The sequence below is a fragment of the Monopterus albus genome, unplaced genomic scaffold, assembly GCF_001952655.1.
Source record: "Monopterus albus unplaced genomic scaffold, M_albus_1.0 scaffold260.1, whole genome shotgun sequence".
Lineage (NCBI taxonomy): Eukaryota > Metazoa > Chordata > Actinopteri > Synbranchiformes > Synbranchidae > Monopterus > Monopterus albus.
In genome coordinates this window covers 1,333,539-1,340,288 of record NW_018128140.1, presented here as the reverse complement: position 1 = coordinate 1,340,288, position 6,750 = coordinate 1,333,539, and positions in this window count along the sequence as shown.

Genomic DNA, 6,750 nt, shown 5'->3' with positions numbered 1-6,750 from the left:
ATGTTTCTATATGCCACCATTACACATTACTGACTTTGTGTCTCCTCTCTCCCGTAGTGTGTCCTCTCTCTCTCTCTCCCTGTACCTTTCTGCAGGTTGCCCTGGCCCTGGAGCTCTACGTCTCTGAGGAGCAGTCACCAGCCACATCGACCTGATCAGTGTTTGATTGTTGTGTCTTGTTGCTTTTCTTCTTTTGTCTCTCCTCTATCCACTCACCCCAACCGGTCGAGGCAGAAGGCCGCCCACCAAGAGCCGGGGTCTGTCGGAGGTTTCTTCCGTTAAAGGGAGTTTTTCCTCCCCACTGTCGCCAAGTGCTTGCTCAAGGGGGATTTGTTGGGTTTTCCCTATGTAATAATATTAATAACAGTAAGGTCTAGACCTTACTTTGTAAAGTGTCCTGAGATGACTTTTGTTGTGATTTGGTGCTATACAAATAAAATTTGATTTGATTTGATTTGACATTTAACCAGCACAAACTTAATGAGATGTAACAGATGAACATCGGCCACTGCCATCTGTGAATGATCATCTTATTTTCTGATAGGCTGATGGCAGTCAACAAGGCAAATATTGGCCGATACGGATGTACTGTATGGCTGATAAATCGGTGCAGCCCTAATACTTATATATGAATATATGGTTATCCTGTAAAGTCATGCTATATTTTATAGAAGTTCAAAGAAGCTTTATTTTATCCATCAAATAAAAAGAGAGCTCTACACTGATTTTAGCCTTCCCCAGTATTTTCATGTTATGTTTGGCTTTAACATGAACTCATGGTTTTCCACAACTCGTGTTTCTGTCCTGTAGATGTCCAGCAGCTGTTGGAGACCAAAGACGAAGAGCAGCAGAAGAGTGCTTCCAGTCTACACCAGGAGCCCCCCCACGTTAAAAAGGAACAGGAAGAACTGTTTTTTACTCAGAGTCAGGCTGGTGCTGATGGAGACTGTCGAGGATCAGATTCAGCCAGATACTCACAGCCAGACTTTGCTGAACCTGGGACTCATGGCAGTGATGAAGACTGGGAGGATTCTGACAGAAAGTCATTTTGCTGTTCCCAGTGTGGCAAAATATTTACACAGAAGGGAACTCTGGTGATTCACATAAGAAGTCACACAGGAGAAAAACCTTTTAGTTGCTCTGTGTGTGGTAAAAGGTTTGTTCAGAAAGTAGGTCTGGCCTACCACCTGAAGATTCATTCAGGAGAGAAACCATTTAGTTGTTCACTCTGTGGGAAAAGGTTTAGAGACAAAGGAACTTTAAAAAGCCATGTGTTAACCCACACGAGGGTGAAACCATTTAGTTGTTCAGTTTATGATAAAACATAAACTGAAAGAAAGTCTAACAAATCACATGTTAACCCACACAGGGGTGGAGCCATTCAGCTGCAGCATTTGTCACCAAAGATTCAGATGTGAGTCAGAAATGAAAACACATAGCTGTATTGGTGACTTGTCACAGCTTCACCCTAATAAACACCAGAAACCACTGAACTGTTCTGAATGTGATGAAACATTTCCAAACAATTCTCTTCTCATGATCCACTTGAGAAAACACAATGGAAAGAAGCTGTACACATGCACAGTTTGTGGTGTCCAGCGGCAGTTTAGTTCCCAAATGAATGTACACATGAGACGCCATACAGGGGAGAGGCCATACAGTTGCTCAGTTTGTGGGAAATGTTTTACTCAAATAGGAATAATGATGCAACACATGGCAGTCCACTCTGGGGTGAAACCATTCAGCTGCAGTGACTGTGGCAGAAGATTTTTTTGGCATTTTCAGATCAAAAAACACAAGTGTCTTGGCAAGTCGCCACATAACAAAACTGACCTTTATGAAAAAGGCTTTGGAGGATCACTTGCCAAGAACTTGGATCCAAAAACCTGCAAAGAGACTAAGCCATGTGTTGAACCTGATGACGGTGATTTTTGGACAGATACCAGGCGACATCAGTCACGTTTCACATATCAGAGGAGAAAAAAGGTCTCTATAAATATAGCATATAATAAAGATGAACCATTTAGCTGGCCTGATGAAGATGCTAAAGGTGAAGCCAAGGCTGATGAAGGTGTTGACAGTGATTTTCACAAACAGGACCGGCGACAGCGATCAGACTTCGACTACCTGAGCCATGAAGACATCTCTGTAAGTGATGCAGGATGCCAGAAACCACTCAGCTCCTCTGAGCGTCATAGAGAGTCTGGAGACCATCACACAATGCAGACACACCTGACAAGTCACGGAGGAGAGAAGCCATTCAGTTGCTTATTTTGTGGGAAGAAATTTGCAGCAGGAGGATATCTGTCAAGACACCTACTGCTTCATAAGGGAGAGATGCTGCCCAGCTGTGTTATTTGTGAGAAGCAATTCACCTGGCAGTCAGAGCTCAAAAGTTATAAGTGTGTTGGTGAGTCCTCACAGCTGCAAAGCCAGACTGAGGAAAAATCTACTGGCAGCAAATTTATCAGCTGTTCTCATTGTGGCAGAAGATTTGGCCATAAGCACCAGCTGCAGGTACACCTGAGAAGTCACACAGGGGAAGAGTCTATCTGCTGCTCAGTTTGTAACACAGGCTTTAGTGACAGAGACTCATTGATTCAACACATGAGAATCCATACCAGACAAACACAGTTTAGCTGCACGATTTGTGGTAAAGAGTTTGCCTGGAGAAGGAATCTGACTAAACACATGGAAGTCCATGAAAATAAGAAAAACTACAGTGGCAGTGCCACATTTTACATCAGGAAGCTTCTGACAAGTCACAAAATAGTTCCTGGAGGAGAGACACTGTTCAGCTGCTCAACATGTGGTGAACAGTTTAGGCAAAGAGCAAGTCTGAGCCAACATATGGCAGTCCATACCAGGACAAGGATGGAGGTGACACAGGAGGACCCGGCAGAGCCCCCACACATTAAGGAGGAACAGGAGGAACTGTGGACCAGTCAGGAGGGAGAGCAGCTTCAGGGGCTGGAGGAGGCTGATGTCACCAGGTTCCCATTCACTCCTATCCCTGTGAAGAGTGAAGATGATGAAGAGGAACCTCAGTCCTCATGGCTTCATCAGAGCCATGCTGAGGAGAACAGAGACTCTGAGGGAGGAGAGGACTGTGGAGAACCAGAACCAGCCAGGAACCCAGGTCCACATGGACTCTTACAGCCAGAGGCTCCAGGCTCTTCAGAGTGTGACACTGATGACAGTGACTTTTGGAAAAAGACTGGGCGACTTCAGTCATGTTCAGCCTCTCTAACAAATAATGAAATCTCTGAAAGTGAAATGGGGTGTGATTCTGGCAGCAACCCATTTACCTTCTCAGAGGACAAGGCTCCACAGTCTCTTGAACCGGAGAGTGACGACAGTGGTGACAGTGACTTTTGGAAAGTCTCAACAAAACCTCAATTACTTTTGAACCCTATGAAAAATAATGAGGTTTCTGAAAGTCAAGGCAGATCCAGTTCTCCCTGGAAACTCTACAGCTGCACAGAGTGTGATAAACAATTCCTCTATGTTTGTCATTTGAAGAACCACATGAAAAGTCATGAGGTCATGAGACCGTTCCTTTGTTCAGTATGTGGCCAAAAATGTCCATTTAAGTCTAATTTGAAGATACACATGAGAACTCATACGGGAGAAAAACCATTCATTTGTCCAGTCTGTGGTAAAAAATATGCTTACAAGGCGAGTGTGCAGTCTCACATGAGAGTCCACACTCTGGAGAAACAGTACAGCTGCAGTGTCTGCTACAAAAGTTTTGCTTGGCATACAGAGCTCAAATACCATCAGTGTATTGGTGAGCCCTTGTGTGAAAATCCATAGCGGGAAGAAGCTGTGTAGTTGCTTGAGGTAGAAATCTGAAACACCACAAAACCCCTCATGAGGGAGAAAACTTGATGTACAGTGTTGTGTTGTTGAGAGCAGTGACAGTAAATGAAGCTGCTTGTCTTTCAGTAACTACAGCAACAACTTATCTCAACATTTAAGGAGCAGTATGTGATCTTTCAGCTTGGTCTTAAAACAAAATTGATGTGCACATGTATACATAAGAAGAGGCACTGGGCAGTTTAGCACAAAACTAGGGCTGTGTATTTGGCCCTCATTATTTTACTGTGAAGTCGTGTTCTGGGTGGAAACCCGGGTCGGTGTGGAGAGGAGAAAACGTTGCATCAACTAAGACCTATTATGTGTTGTGCATGCAATTATTGCTTTAAAACCAATGGGGAAAGTCTAAAACTATCCTTCAAACCAACAGAAAAACTTTCAGCTGCTGTTAAGCCTTAAATAACACTTTAAGCCAAATTATTATCAGCATAACTGTTATTATTGGCAGTAGTAATATAAGGTTTGCCTGTACATCTAGAAAATGTATACTTTTTATTCCTGACTGTAACTTAAATGTGAACGTGGAGGAGCCCAGTAAAACACAGATCAAGGTTCATGTGCTTCCTTTCTTATCAAACTTGTTTGATAAGAAATGTCACTGACCTAGAAGGATATTTCTCCTTCACACCTCTCAGGTCTTTGTTTTGCTGCACTGTGTATATAAATATGGTGAATTCATTCTGAATTCTATCAAATGGATATTATTCTGTTTCAGTATTTTCACAAAATTTAAAGTTGTAGTTGCAGATAGAAGTGCCATTAAAATGTAAAATGATTTTTTATGTTCATATTTTAATAAAAGTCTAAAATGAGCATAAGCACCTGTGTTTATTTAAATATTCATTTTCAAAGTGAATTATTACACTTGTCACATTAAATTAGATTAAAATAATCTTTTATACTGAACAGAATCTGAGACTGTTTTATTGTTAGAAAAGTGTCATTATTTACTTCACCTACATGATGTATGAAAAAACTGGAAAGTAACTATGGAAATAAATCCCACGTTAATAGGCACTTTCATTTGGGAACGTTAGCAACCAAGTTGCAATGAAACCTTATGCTTTGAGGATTATGTTAATGCTAACAACACTGTTTGATTCTTGTGTTGAGACAGAAACCAGAAAACAGCATCAGAGCTGGTGTGAGTCTGGATAAATGTCTCTGAACAGATTTTGTGCTGCTCACCTGTTTTCTGAGGGTTTTCCCTCTGACTCAACTCCCACTACAAAACCACAGATGATATCGTAGCATGCTGGCTGCAAACAGAGCTTAGCCACAGAGCGCCTGTCACAGCAACATTTGGATGGAGAGCAAAGCTTGTTTGTGACAGAGTGTGTTCAGAAAATGTTGCTGTTGCTGACATTCAAACCAGAAACATGCGCGATAACCTGATTTTCACCGGCATTCCAGAACAATCACCCGACAACCCCGAAACACTGGTTAAGGACTTCACGAAAAACCAACTAAAACTTCCACTGGATACTGTTAATATGATCACCTTTCACCATGTACACCACCGTGGACCATGTTCCAACAAAACATCCTGGCCTATGATAGCAAAACTGGAACACTACAAGCACAAAGAACTGATTAAAAGTAAAGGAAAGGAACTGAAAGGCACACAATTTGGACTCAATGATCAATTCCCACATTAAATAAACGAACGACGGAAAATCCTCTACCCCATCATGAAACAACACAGGCGGAACAAACGGGCAAATATCATTGTGGACAAATTATACATTGAAGGACAGTATTATCGCGACTCAAAAATTACCCCGTGGCTTTTCTGATTTTCTACCTACCAACCAGTGACTGCTACTTTATACTGTATGTTAAATAATTCAGCCCCTTTCATCACCCTGGTCTCTCACATCCACACACAGAGCAACCCCTATCCCACATGGACTGCTACAAGTATCTCTTCTTTCTTATTCTGTTTGTGTTTTTGTTTTAATCACACCATGTGGAAATGTATACTTGTCTATGTTTTTTTGTACTGCTATGCTCACACTCTAACACACATGCATCAACCCTAGATCCCGTTAAACTGCTTTTTTGTTTGTTTTATTTATTTTTTGTTTGTTTTTTGTGTTCATTTATTTATTTATTTACATACATTTATCTCTTCGGTTGGGCTAGCCCCATACTACACAGGAACATCAACCGCGACGTGTCCTTGGTGCCAGCTTTGCAGCTGGCCATGGCAGTAGTCAAAACATGAAATAAATCAATGTGTGATTGCCTGTTGATTAAGTGGTGTGTAGCTAAAAACATTCTCACACGACCTGTAGTGACATGTCATGACATTAAACATAAGAAAATATTATGGCTAAGGCTACAGTTATACACATCATAATAATAACATTAAACATCCTGTCTGCTGACAGTCATCAACTTTTCTCTCTAGTTATCCTTGACCAGCTGCACCCTGTAGAAACTCATGAGAATGACTAAGCATTTAACAGTCTAACTAGACATCCTGTCTCCACTAAACATTTCTAATACATACAAGTACAGTACCTAACCAATATCTATCTGACTAAAAATACCTAACAATAGCAACAAAATGGGTAACCATCTGGCTAATCAATTACAACGCATAAAGGAAAATGCATCAATCCCATCCATACTCAGCCCTAGAGGTGAAATTGTTCATAATCCACAAGATATTAATAATGTATTCCAAACCTTTTACAGTAAACTTTACTCCCCCAATTACAACCCAAATTCATCAGAAATAGACACTTTCTTAGATAGTTTAGAACTACCAACATTACCCAGAGAACAAGCTGACAGATTAGATGCTCCTCTCATTATCGACGAACTCCATAAAGCACTGATTTCAATGCCAAATAACAAATCACC